Below are 14,370 nucleotides of genomic sequence, written 5' to 3' on the forward strand. Positions count from 1 at the left end.
TGAGCTGAGCTGACTGTGAACTGCAGGGAACATCCTCCACCCCAGGCTGGCTCTGCCCTCCACAGTGGCTCCCCTGCCCCGAAGTTAAGTACTGTAGCAGCACAAATAACACACGCCACCGCTTTTCCAACTTTCATGGGTATTTTCTTTTTCAAAATTTCTTTCATCTCTTTGCACGGCTGAGCTGTATGTGTAACAAGATGGGGCTACAGAAACGGGAAAGGGGGCCAGAGAAAAGAAGAGAATATCTCATCACCTCATTTATGATGAGAGCTGGAATCCAGGAATGATCCATCCATGTAGCACAGGGTGGTCCAATAGAACTGTCTGTGATGTTGAAAATGCTCTATATATTCGCTATCCAATATGGTAGCTACTAGCCACATGTGGCTACTGAGTCCTTGAAATGTGGCTAGTGGGACTGAGGAACTTCATTTTTAATTTAATTCCATTTAATTAATTTTAATCTAAATGTACATGTGGCTGGCGACCACCCTATGGGACAGCGCAGCTGCTATGTGTGTATGTGTATTAGGCTCAGAGTCAGACAGACCCTTTAGGTTTTGACCCTGCTTTCCCACTTACTAACTCTGATCAGACAAAATGCTTATCGCCACTAATCCTTGGTTTCCTCAAGTGTAGTCTGGGCACATTTGTGCCTACCTCATGGAGTAGCTGTAAGAATGAGGTGAGAGAGTGGAGATAAAACACTTCACACAGCACCTGGCAGAAGGTAAACACTCAACAAATGTTCACTATTTTTGTTATTCTCTAGGAAGCTCCTCAAAGGACCCATAACCACCTTCCAAGCATTTCAGAAAGGTAGTTCCTAAGGCATCTGTGCTGGTCTTCCCCACTGAGGCTTCCTTGATCTTAAGTGATACCCACAAACCTAACTGCAGAGAGCTGATGGGCACCAAATGAGACCTCTGCCTACCTCTGATCACCTTGAGAGTTCCTTGGGGAGGAAAAGACTGCTAGTTTCCCATTCAATATTTGGGTGGCAAAGTGCCCAGCTAAAAGATCATATACTTCCCAGGCTGTCCTGAAATTAGAGGTGGTCAATAAGATATAAGCAGACATTGTTAAGTACAACTCTCAGGAAGTCTTAAGAGGGCAGTTTGTATGTGCCCTTTTGCCATTTGTCCCTTCACTATTCCTCCTACTTCCTGTCTAGAATGCAGACATGATGGCTGGAGCTCCAGCAGCCTTGAGGAAGTGTCCCTGTGTATAAAAGCCTGAACTACTAAGGACGGAAGAGCAAAAATAAAAGAGGCCTGCGTTCATGAACACTATGAAACTACCATACCAGCCTGGGACTGCCCACCTCCAGATTTCTTTTATGTAAAAGAAAACTCCATATCACGTTTATGCTATTATTCCTTTTGTTTTCTCTTATATGCAGCAGAACCTAAAATTAGCTATGGCTAATTACTCCTGAGCAGTGATTAATTCTATAAGTCCAGGGTTTTATGACATATACAGTCAGTGCAAGGCAAATTCCACAGCCACAGTTTCTGCATCTGTGTGTTCAACCAACCACGGATCAAAAATATATATTTTTTTAAATTCCAGAAAGTTCCAAAAAGCAAAATTTGTATTTGCCTTGCACTGGCAACTACTTACATAATATCTGTACTGTATTTACAACTATTTACATAGCATTTACATTGTGTTAGCTATTATAAGTAATCTAGAGGTGATTTAAAGTATATGGAAAGGGGGCTTCCCGGGTGGCGCAGTGGTTGGGAGTCCACCTGCCGATGCAGGGGACACAGGTTCGTGCCCCGGTCCAGGAGGATCCCGCATGCCGCGGAGGGGCTGGGGCCGTGAGCCATGGCCCCTGGGCCTGCGCGTCCGGAGCCTGTGCTCCGTAATGGGAGAGGCCGAGACAGTGAGAGGCCCGCGTAACGCAAAAAAAAAAAAAAAAAAAAAAAAAAAAAAGAAGTATATGGAAGGGAGGATGTGCGTAGGTTATATGCAAATACTACGCCATTTTATATAAGGGACAAGAGCCTCTGCAGATTTTGGTATCCACAGAGGGTCCTGGAACCAATCTCCCTTGGATGCTGAGGGACAACCGTATTTGATGAAACAAAGAGCTTGAGAAAAATCAGTTCAGTTCTTATTCCTCTATCTTGCCTGCAGGGGGCACCGAAGCCTGGGAGTGACATTAGAAATCATCCTTTCTGATCAATTTTTTTTTTTTAATCATCAAGCATGTTCATTACTTTTTTCTTCTATGGATCCAATGTTTCAAAATAAATTTTTCTCCCATCAATTAAGTTCTAATTGGTTTACTCATCATGGCAAACATTTAACAACCATAGTGGACATTTGCCATTTTGGGGGCTGTCCAACAGCTGATTCTCTTTCTATATTTGGGGAATTTTCCTAATACAGTAGAGTCTCTGAAGAACTGATACTAGAAAGTATCCAGCAAGTATCCTTGTCCTTCAGAAGCTGGACACAAGCATAGAAAGTTTAAGATTAGCCCACTAGATGATCACCTGAGACTTTGCATCTGGAGTGAGGGACACAAAGCAGCCACCATGGTTTGGAATTCATCTCACTGGGCAACAGCATCCTATGCCCTAGAGTGGTGGTTCCAGTGGGTCAGTGCCTGGTGTCCAGTGGCAACCCCCCACTGGGCTGCTCCTTTGATGGGACCTTAGCTGAGTACCTCATTGCTCAGCTTTCTCTGCTTACTGACCATTTCCAGAGCCTGTTCCTCTTGCTTTTCCATTTCTTCTGGAGCTAGCTGACATCTTTCCAATGCACTTATTTTTTGTTTTAGTCAATCAGACTTGGTTTCCGTTCTTCACAACCAAGAATCCTGATTGGTGCACATGTTGAGCGACATGACTGTACCTGTGATACTGCACAGAACTGACATCATTCCAACTAGATCAAGTGACAGGGTTTACATGAACCAGTGTAGCCATAATTGGGTAGATGCACACTTTCTTTTGAACTCTTAAAAACATTCAGAGTACTTTTCTCCTTTTCTCCATTTCTCCCACTGTGGATCCCTAAAGACTACGAACTCCAGCCTGGAAACCACTAATATCATTGTATTTCCTCATTTTACAGATAAATTGAGAATTGAAGTGACTTTCTCCTTATGTCAGGCTGTAGAAGAGCTTCCCAGGGAGGGTCACTAGCCCTTCATTCATGCACTGTGCTTGGCCTGTGGGCGTGCGTGTCCTCTCAAGGAACTCAGAGTCAGGTAGGAGAGATGGGTGATTCGAGTGAATGCAAAATCCCACCCTTCTGGGAAAGAACTTTGGGGAAACCAAAAAGACTCAAATAACAAAAAAAAAATAGCAGGTAAAGATGTTCAGAAGCAGATGTAGATGATAGTGAGAACAGAGGAATGTGACTTACGTGTCAAGAACTCAGGCTTGCTGAGTAGAAGCAGACTTGGCAAAGCAGCGGCTAGCCCTGCAGATGTTAACCTCTGTTATGGACCAGGTGAGAAGGTCTGTCAGAACAGGGTGGGGTCCAGAGGGGAGAACCCAAGACAAGGTTTGGTAGAAGCTTCCTAAGTCAGTGAAGGAAATCAATGTTTGCTGCGTCCTGCTTTAAGGACATGTGATCAGAAACGTCTGAACTTGCAAAATAGATTTTTGAGAAGATTATTTATTTTAAAAAATGATTCTCCACTTTAAAGAGAGGAAGATGTATCTATTTCCTGAGTTGCAGGGATTTTGCTTTGCATAGTTATTTTATTTATTTATTATTTTTGGCTGCGTTGGGTCCTTGCTGCTGCACATGGGCTTTCTCTAGTAGTGGCGAGCCGGGGCTACTCTTCGTTGCGGTGCGTGGGCTTCTCATTGCGGTGGCTTCCCTTGGTACGGAGCATGGGCTCTAGGCGTGGGGTTTCAGTAGTTGTGGCACGTGGGCTCAGTAATTGTGGTTCACAGACTCTAGAGTGCAGGCTCAGTAGCTGTGGCGCACGGGATGAGTTGCTCTGCGTCATGTGGGATCTTCCCAGACCAGGAATCGAACCCGTGTCCCTTGCACTGGCAGGCAGATTCTTAACCACTGCGCCACCAGGGAAATCCTTGCTTAGTTATTTTTTTCCAACAACATTTTGAGGCGGCGTTATTATCTCCATTTCATGGATTAGAAACAAAGGCCCACATAGATTATGTAACCAGTCAAGGTTACATAGCTTGTAAGATGCAGACCCCGATCTGGGTGGTTTCGTTTTCTCGCTCCAAAGGCCCAGTGTTTCCCATTCTACCAGGCCACCTCCCACAGAACGCCTCAAAATGACACTCGGGCTTCCCTGGTGGCGCAGCGTTTGGGAGTCCGCCTGCCGATGCAGGGGACATGGGTTCGTGCCCCGGTCCGGGAAGATCCCACATGCCACGGAGTGGCTGGGCCCGTGAGCCATGGCTGCTGGGCCTGCGCGTCTGGAGCCTGTGCTCCGCAAAGGGAGAGGCCACAACAGTGAGAGGCCCTCGTACCAAAAAAAAAAAAAAAAGACACTCAAAATGCATTTGGAAGGCACTTCTAATTGAAGAGACTCAATTTACAAAGATTAGATTTGCACACAATTTTGAGAACACATCCATCACAAAAAGCATTATGCAACAATATAAGGATAAATAGCATGGATCCCATACAAAAAAGAGGAAGATAATAGAGGAAGTGTGGTTAATTAATGCAGTAGGAACTGAAACAGAAGCAGAAGGAGCAGAAGAACATGCACTCCCGGAAAATGATACAATAAGCGGCTTCATTAGGAAGACAATGTATGTGGTAGGAGAGAGAATAGCAAGAAAGGAAAATGTGAAAACAAATTAGTCTACTAGAAAACACTGATTTGAAAATATTTTACACTGATTGATTTGTAAGAAGCCTCTTGGCAATAAACATCCATGGAATCCTTGCTTTTAGAGATGTTAAAAAATAGGTCAGCTTCTCTGGGTTGGATAGGTTTAGGTGTGATCTCTTCAGGGAAAGGGACCAGCTGGGTATTTTCAAAGGCTCCCCTTTGGTTTATGATTCTAAGGTTCTGCTTATGGGCGCTTTCTATGACTGCCATTTTTTAAAGCTGGTTAACTCAGTGGCTTTATTTTTTTCCCCTCTACATTCCCCACAGGGCTTTAATTAAATCAGACCACGTTTGGAGTCTTGTGTCGCCTTCTGGGCACCACATGTTAAAAGGGACATTGACCTGCTCTGCCTCCAGAGAATGGAACGAAGACAAATGGGTGGAAGTTGCTCAGAGATAGATTCCGACTGAATGCAAGAAAACCCTATCTCCTGCTATCAGAGCCCTCTGACAATGGAGCCGGCTCCTTGTTCAGACGGTTTGCCCCCAGCAATTGGAAATGCTGAAGCAGGGGGTGTTTTAACAGCTGTCAAAGTTGCTCTGGAAGAGATTGTTTTTTTCTTTCACTAAGTTTTTTTTCAATTCCAACACCGTTTGGTTGATTGATCGTGTAACTCTTCCGTATGTTTTCCCAAGTCGATAGCTCCTTTTAAAGTTCTTGTCTTCATCATTAGACTCTTGTCTTCCCTCTAGAGGGGGGAGCAAAAAAGTTGGCAAAAACAATATAGCCACAACTTCAAGGTCTTACTGTTGTCCGGCTGTGCCTCTCTCCCTCCACTGAGAAAGCAGGACACCTTGTGGCCTATTGATGATCAAAGGAGAGGTCTGGAGGCCAATCGGGGCGACGCTGACAGTGCCAGCATCTCCAAACGGTCCTTGGCAAGGTCCACGCACAAGAACAAAGGGAGCTGAGGCTTAGTAAGGCTACAGTCCTCTTCTAGGGTCCCCATCTTTGTTGACGGCACCTCTGACCATCAGATATGCTATGCCTTCCTCTCCCTACCCGCCCCCCACTCCACCATATTCAGTCCATCACCACATCCTGCCCACTTTCCATCTATCTTCTGTCATATGAACCTGAACCCACACCATGTGGCTCCCTCCAGTTTATTTTACACAAATCAGAACCCGTCCGGTCACCCGCTGCTTACACTCTTCAGTGGCTTCCCATTGCTGTTGGGATAAAGAATCCCAGCCTTGTCCCTGCCTGTTCTGGCACCTGTGTACTTCTCCAGCTCAGTCTTACTTCAAGCCCCTGCGCCAGCCCCTGCTCTCTCAGTCCTTGGCACAAGACCTGCCTTCCACCCACGAGCCCTCCCACCATGGACCTCTGCTCCGCTCTCCTCTCTGCCTTGGGGACTGTTCTTCCCACCCCTCTTAGTCTAGGTAAGGCACCTGTCCTGCCCATCCCAGGTTAGTGGAGCTTTCTCAGGGAGGCCTCCCCTGGTCTTCCTGGCCAGATCACACTGCCTGTACCACCCCCGCCCCCCGATTCAGTCCAGTCCACGGTCACAACACCCATGCCTCTCCTTCCCAGCACTTCTCCCATTGGCAGCTGTCCATTCATTTCTGTGATGATCTGAGCCTCCTGCTAGCCTCTAGTCTTTGGGAGGGCAGGAGTCGTCTGTGTGTTCAGCATGGCACCCCTTGAACAAAAGAATGAGGAGAAGAGGGTGTGTGAGGTGCTGTGTGCTTCCAGTGTCTTCCAGTGGCCTAGGGGCCATCTAGACAGAGCAGGTGGTCATCAATAGGGTGCTGTCCAGCCCTTGAGTCCCTCCCCGACTCCCTGCAAACCTCTGTAACCACCAAGTCAGCAGGTCTATTACTTGGTTAAGCACTGTCCTTAACCAAGTCTTTGAGTTAGAACAGCTGCTGTTCTAAGAATTGGATATACAGCAGCAAACTAAACAGTCCAAGATTCTCATAGGATGTACATGCTAATGAGGAGATACAGATAATAATAGCACATATATATGCAATTTGTCAGTCTTTTTTTTTTTTTTTTTTTTTGCAGTACGCAGGCCTCTCACTGTTGTGGCCTCTCCCGTTGCAGAGCACAGGCTCCAGACGCGCAGGCTCAGTGGCCGTGGCTCACGGGCTCAGCCGCTCCACGGCATGTGGGATCCTCCCAGACCGGGGCACGAACCCGTGTCCCCTGCATCGGCAGGCGGACTCCCAACCACTGCGCCACCAGGGAAGCCCTTTCAGTCTTTTTTGTAATGCAGTTAAGGGAGGTGAGAGTGTCCTAACACTTGAGTTTAGCCAAAAGTTTAATCTATTCCTAAAACACTCTCTCTAGCAAGAAATATTTGTTACAAGAGAATGTTAGGCAGCTGGGGGATGGAGACATTGGAAAGATTTAGAAATGAAAAGGGAATGACTTACATCCTGAAGGCCACACGCTGTTGGTGCCTCTTGGCCTTGGCACTCGGGGTTCCCGCTGTCCGAAAAGCGCTCCTATGCCACGTGTCAAAAATCCCAGACATCTGTCAGAGGCAAGCTCAAGAGACCTTTAGAAGCCTTCACTGGTCCACCTGAGCAGAGTCACTTCCTCCTCCGAGCTGTTCGGGCACCTCCTCCAGACGTTCACCCTGATTGCCTCCATCGCACAGTATTGCAAAAAGCTGTGTATATGTGAGGTCTCTGCTATGGGGCTGTGAGCACTTAGAGAGCAGTGCCCTTATCTTCATACCCTTGTATCTCCAGTGCCTGTCATAGAACCTGGCTGGGTAAGTCAGGACTTTTGGTTACAAGTTGTAGAAATCAACTTGATCTCCTCACTTAAGCGAAAAAGGACAAGCCACTCTTGCCTGGTCGGCACGCCTTAGCCTCTCCGTTTCTCAGAAACAGGACAGTCTTGTGGGTGGGCTCTTCACAGGGAAAAAGTTCAGAAATGTGCACTAAACACTGGATAGTCAGCCCTGAGGCCGGAGGTCCCGAGGCAGGGCGGGAAGAATGGGAGGGGAGGGGCCCCGCTGAAGCCCAGCTGAACTCAGTTCGGGGTCATTATGATGGTTCCAAACTCACCATGGCATAGGAGTCTCTCTTTTCCCTTCTCACTCTGTCTCTTTCCTCAGCTCCATCAGTTCATTAGACTCAGGAAAATGAGGGTACCCCACCCACCAGCCCAGTGCACATGCTGGGCTGCGGCTGACACGCGAGCCCTGTGTGCCAGGTCCCAAAAAAGTGCCTGAAAAATCTGAGGACCACGGAGGTAGACACCTCCTCCCTGCCGGCAGCTGCGTCACTCTCTTCTCAAGTTGTCCTTGCTTTTTTCTATTTTTAAAAATAAATTTATTTATTTTTGGCTGCGTTGGGTGTTTGCTGCTGCACACAGGCTTTCTCTAGTTGTGGCGAGCGGGGGCTACTCTTCCTTGTGGTGCGCGGGCTTCTCTTGTTGCAGAGCACGGGCTCTAGGCTCACGGGTTCAGTAGTTGTGGCTCGCGGGCGTAGTTGCTCTGCGGCATGTGAGATCTTTCCAGATCAGGCCTGGAACCTGTGTCCCCTGCATTGGCAAGCAGATTCTTAACCACTGCACCACCAAGGAAGCCGCTGTCCTTGCTTTTTAATTGCTCAATTTCTTTTCTTTGTTTTCCTACTTAAAGGCTAACAAAGAATGAATCGGTCTTTCAGCCATTTGTGGTCATCATTAATTTCATGGTCCTCTGCATTTATTAAGTCTTATTTCCTCTTCATAATCTCCTTTCCCCTGATATTTGTGAAAGCGCATCTTATTCTCCTTAATTACTTTGGCTGGTGTGATCTAATTCTGATTTTTCACCACTCTTATCTTTTCCCAGGAAGCTTTAACTGATGCAGCATATTCTCGTTTAATTCTCTCCCTTTTTCTCTACAGACAGGAGTGGATTTCTTTCTCTGCAGCTCTCTCATCAGTCTTTGGAGGAAGCTGCACTGATTGTATTTCGCTTCCCCTTTAGAAGTGCTGGGCTGGGCTGGGCTTTAATTATGGGTGGGCCCCCTCCTTTGCCACCTGTTTCTCCCCTGAAAACCACCCAGGTTTCTCCAGTTTTCCATCTGTAGCCAAAGTGCTCTTTGCCCCTCAACTGCAGGTGATTCTTCCCCTGGCTGTTTCGCTGCTGGTACAGAAGGCTGTGCCTGAGGGAGAGGGAAGCCGGGCAGTCAGATGGGTACCTATTAGCAGCTCGGGGCACAGACTGCTGGAGAAGCTAACAACTGAAAAAATGCTGCACACTTAGCGGGGCCAGCGGCCCTGGGTAATTAAGGGCTCGTTATCAGTGACAGTGAAACGCCACTCCCGGTCTGTCGAGAGCCAGACCTAAATGTCTACCTGACTGTGTTGTCCTTCTCTCCATTTCTGACCTGCGGGCACCACAGTTAAAGCTTCCCAGGTGTATTTTGCTTAGGCCTCTCGTTTAACATCTATTTTGTTCTGCCTTGACTCGTGCTTAGTCATTTATGTGTCTCTCACATGGCAAAACCTAACTCATCATCTCACCCCGTGGCAATATAAACATACTTTGGATCCCACGGTCCTCATTGCTGTTAACATATTGCCTAAATTATTCTAGAATTATCTCTGACCTCCCTTCTCCCTCAACCTCCACACACGATATTTTGCCAATTTGCATCTTTGGTGTATACCTCTTTCCCTTTGCCCTGGCTGCCCTTGCTAAAGTTCCCCTGGTTGCCGTGCACATGGCGACGGCCATGCCACAGCCAGCCCCCTTCTCTCAGTAGCCACTCTTGGTTTTCTTTCCTTTATCTCCTCCCGTGCCAAGTGGAAGCTAACTCTCCCCACTGCTCTAGAAAGGGGTCATGTGGCTTAGCCTAACCCAGTCAATGTGACTCCATCCCCTGGCCATTCTCATTGGTTCACTGTGAGTACAGGACCCTGTTCAAACTGATGAGACTAGAGAGGACATCTACTGAAGACTTTGGAACAAATGCTTCCTTGCCCTTCTGAGAGGGCTTCCTGAAGTAAGTCATAGGGGCAGGTGGTCATCTTTACCACCATGTGGAAGAGCCCACCCGAAAATGAAGCCAACACAGAAGAAAGCAAAGCCAAGAGATACAGAAAGGCTAAGAGTCTTGATTTTAATATTTGCACTCATGGATCCAGCTGTGCTGGAACCACCCTAGAACTTTGTGGTAACCTACACCCTACATCCAAGCCGTAAACACATCCCACTAGCACTGCCTGAGAGATACATCCATAATCCAGCCCCTCCTTGTATGTCTGCAGCCACCTTCCTAATCCTCAGACTCAGGCTACTGTAACACCTGCATACTGGTCTCCCTGGCTCCACTCTCTTCCCTTATGCACTATTCTCCACAGGGTAGCCCAAGAGATCCCATTAAAACCATAAGTCAGATAATACCACTGCTCTGCTTAGAACCCTCTGAAAGCTCTCTGTTCAATTCCAAAATCCTTCCCTTGACTCAGAGGCCCTGCGTGACCTGCCTGCTCCCCTCTGACCTCATCTCTCACCACGCTCGCCCTAGTTCAGCTCACTCCATCCTCACTGGCCTTTGACTCCCACCTCAGGGCCTTTGTACGTGCTGTTCCCACTCTCTGGAATGCTCTTCCATCAGACTGCTGCATGGTTTGCTCCCTCTTTCTTTCAGGGCTCTGCTCAGCTGCTGCCTTTTCAGTTAGGCCATCCCTGGCCAGTCCTCCTTAAAACAGCACTTCCTTGTCACTCTGTGTCCCCTTGCCTTGCTTAATTTTTCTTTATATCACTCACCACTACCTGAAAAATTACATATATATGTGGCTGTTACTATCTGTATCTCTTCATTAGCATGTACATCCTATGAGAAACTTGTACTGTTTAGTTTGCTGCTGTATATCGAATTCTTAGAACAGCAACTGGCACATAGCAGGGACTCAGAGTATTATCAATTTACTGTTGAATGAATGAATAAGTGAATGAACTAATGACTTCCCTATTTTGAGTAAGGTATTTTCATTTGGCTTTATGCCACCTGTAGACAGAGTGTCCTAATACAGCATTCAAGTAATAGTTGCTTAAAAAGTGGACAAATGAATAACTTAGCTGTGGTCAGATTGTAAGTTACATCTTCATATAATAACAATACCTGGCCTGTGACCACCACTTTTGTGTCCCAAGTCAGTGTTATATATGGTGCCCCTTTTACTCACATTGGTTTTCCAAAATAAACAGGGCAAATCTTGCCCTCCCCTCACATCACAGGCAAAGCGTGGTTCGGAAGAGGTAAGCAACAGACCAGGGACCAAAGCCCACATTTCCTTGCTCCCAGCCACAGCTCTTCTTAGTTTTGCATTTCTGTCTGCAGATCTGCAGCTTCATAACATGACGCTCATCCACAGCCCTGGGGGAGTGCTACGAGATTCTGGTCCACATGGTCTCTATTTAGCTAACATTTCCAATTCCCTCTTCTCCGAAAGCCAATAAAACTCTGAATTTTTCCCACATGAGATCGTGGGCTCTTTGGGGAAAAGACAAGCGAGCATATGGTCTCAGGAAATCAAATCTGCCTTGTGAGATAAAAATTTTTCTCCCTGTAAGTCAGCCCGTGTGTAACATTCTGTGCAGCTGCCTTTTACACGTTGGGGGTGCGGACAGCAGACGTGTGCTCCTGCCTTAGTGGCCGTAACACATGGCAAAAAAATCCTTCGGCAGCCCTTCTCCTCCAGAGCGGGTTTTTCCCTCCCCCAGCTATTCCCCACGGATGACATTAGCTCCCTTTTTAATTCCTTTCCCCTCGCTGCACACTCTGATGTTACTCATCAACTCCCAGCGGACACGTGTAGACTTATTCGGTTTCACGTGTAATAGATAAAACAGCAGGGGCTTCTAATCGGAAAACGTTTCCCAGGTTGCAAAAGGCTGCAGAAAACCACAAAGCTGCCAATATGGTTCAGGGTTTATTAATACATACTTGGCACAAATTTGGTACCCGACACTGCCCCGTCCCCCGTGGGGAGGGAGGAGGGATTAGTTGTATGTTTACAGACACAGCCCACAGTGGGAAAAGGCCTAGGATGCAGCCGCCTTTCCAGGGCCCTTCTGGAGAACTGTTCTTTTTCTTCTTCTTTTTTTTTAAAACAGTTTTATTGATGTATAATTAATATGCAAAGAACTGTACATATTTAATGTACACAATTTGATGGGTTTAGACATATGCCAAGATCCATGATACCACAATCCAGGTAACAGACATATCCAGCACCTTCCAAAGTCCCCTTGTGTCCCTTTGTTTGTTTTTTGGTCATAACAACACTTAACATGATGGTACAGCCATTGTGGAAAATAGTATGGAGGTTCCTCAAAAAATTAGAAATAGAACTACCATATGATCCAGCAATTCCACTTCTGGGTTTATTTCCAAAGGAAATAAAAACACTAACTCAGAGATCTCTGCATGCTGTGTACATGGCAGCACTAGTCACAATAGCCAAGACATGGAAACAACCTAAATGTCCCTCAACAGATGATCGTCAAAGAAAATACATAATTCAGCCATAAAAAAGGAGGAAATCCTGCCATTTGTGGCAACATGGATGGACCTTGAGGGTATTATGCTAAGCAAAATAATTCAGAGAAAGACAAACAAATACTGTATGATCTCACTTATAGGTGGAATCTAAAAAAGCTGAACTCAGGCTTCCCTGGTGGCGCAGTGGTTGAGAGTCCGCCTGCCGATGCAGGGGACACGGGTTCGTGCCCTGGTCCGGGAAGATCCCACATGCCACGGGGCGGCTGGGCCCGTGAGCCATGGCCACTGGGCCTGCACGTCCAGAGCCTGTGCTCCACAACGGGAGAGGCCACAACAGTGAGAGGCCCGCGTACCACAAAAATAAAATAAAAGCTGAACTCATAGAAACAGAGAGTTAGAATTGTGGTTGCCAGGGGCTGGGAGTGGGGGAAATGGGAAGATTTTCATCTACAAACTTTACTCATCAAAGGAAAACGTTCTGGGGAATCTAATGTACAGCATGGTGACTATAGTTAACAATGCTGCTATGTGCTTGAAAGTTGCTAAGAGTAGGTCTTAAATGTTCTTAACACACACACACACACACACACACACACACAGATAATTATGTGAGGTGATGGAGCTCTTAACTAACTTTATTATGGTAGTCATTTTGCAACATACACTCCTATCAAATCATTGGGTTGTAAGCCTTAAACATATACAATGTTATATGTCAAGTATATCTCAGTAAAGCTGGGGGGAAAAGAACACAACGTGAGATCTACCCTCTTAACAAATTTTGAGGTGCACAATACCATATTGTGAACTACAGGCCCTGTGTTGTAGAGCAGATCTCTAGAACTTATTCGCCTGGCATAACTGAAACTTTACATCCACTGAGCAACAGCTCCCCATCTCCCCTTCCCTCAGCCCCTGGCAACCACACTGTATTCTCTGCTTCCATGAGTTTGACTATTTTAGGTACCTCATATAAGTGGAATCATGCAGTCTTTGTCCTTCTGTGACATAGCATAATGTCCACCATTATCTATGTTGTCAAAATGGTAGGATCTCCTTCTTTTTAAAGGATGCAAAATATTCCATTGTATGCGTATACCACGTCTTCTTTATCCATTCATCTGTCGATGGGCACTTGGCATGTTTCCATCTATTGGCTATTGTGAATCATGTATTCCCATGTTCATTAGAGCTCGTTCTTTTAAAGGCCCAGAGATACACAGGCAGTAGACCTCTTCACGTGAGCACGGTGTTAAAGGTAACTTGTGTCTTCTGTCTGATTTTTTAAAATATAAATTTATTTATTTATTTATTTTGGGCTGCATTGGGTCTTCGTTGCTGCGCGTGGGCTTTCTCTAGTTGAGGCAAGCAGGGGTTACTCTTCGTTGCGGTGCACAGGCTTCTCATTGCGGTGGCTTCTCTTGTTGCGGAGCACGGGCTCTAGGTGCGCGTGGGCTTCAGTAGTTGTGGCACGTGGGCTCAGTAGTTGTGGCTTGCAGGCTCTAGAGCGCAGGCTCAGTAGTTGTGGTGCACGGGCTTAGTTGCTCCGCGGCATGTGGGATCTTCCCGGACCAGGGCTCGAACCCATGTCCCCTGCATTGACAGGCAGATTCTTAACCACTGCGCCACCAGGGAAGTCTGGTGCTCTGCTCTGACCGGCCTGTAGACTGGCCTCAGGCCTCAAGGTTCATTGAGGTGGTGTTTTAAAGAGGCTGCTATTTTTTTGAGATGCTCCCCATCAGGACATGGGGCCTAGTCGCCCCTGAAATCTGAGCTCTGTGACTCCTTCAGCCAGCTGAGTGCATGGGAATGATGTCTGGGACTTCTGAGGCTAGGTCATAAAAGGCCAGGCCCTTATGCCTGCTCTTCTTGGAACCCTGGCTCTCTGGTAGCCCCTGCCTCTCGGAAGGAAGCCACCACACTGCCTCATAAAGGGCCACGTGGGGTCCCCCGGCCCACAGTGCTGCAGCCCCCCAGTGCAGGCATCAGGCCTACGAACAGAGTCAATGTTGGATGTGCCTCCCCCAGGTCCAGCTCTCCCAGCTCTCCCAGCATCCCTC

This window comes from Mesoplodon densirostris, chromosome 2 (assembly GCF_025265405.1).
Source record: "Mesoplodon densirostris isolate mMesDen1 chromosome 2, mMesDen1 primary haplotype, whole genome shotgun sequence".
In the NCBI taxonomy this organism is placed as follows: Eukaryota; Metazoa; Chordata; class Mammalia; order Artiodactyla; family Ziphiidae; genus Mesoplodon; species Mesoplodon densirostris.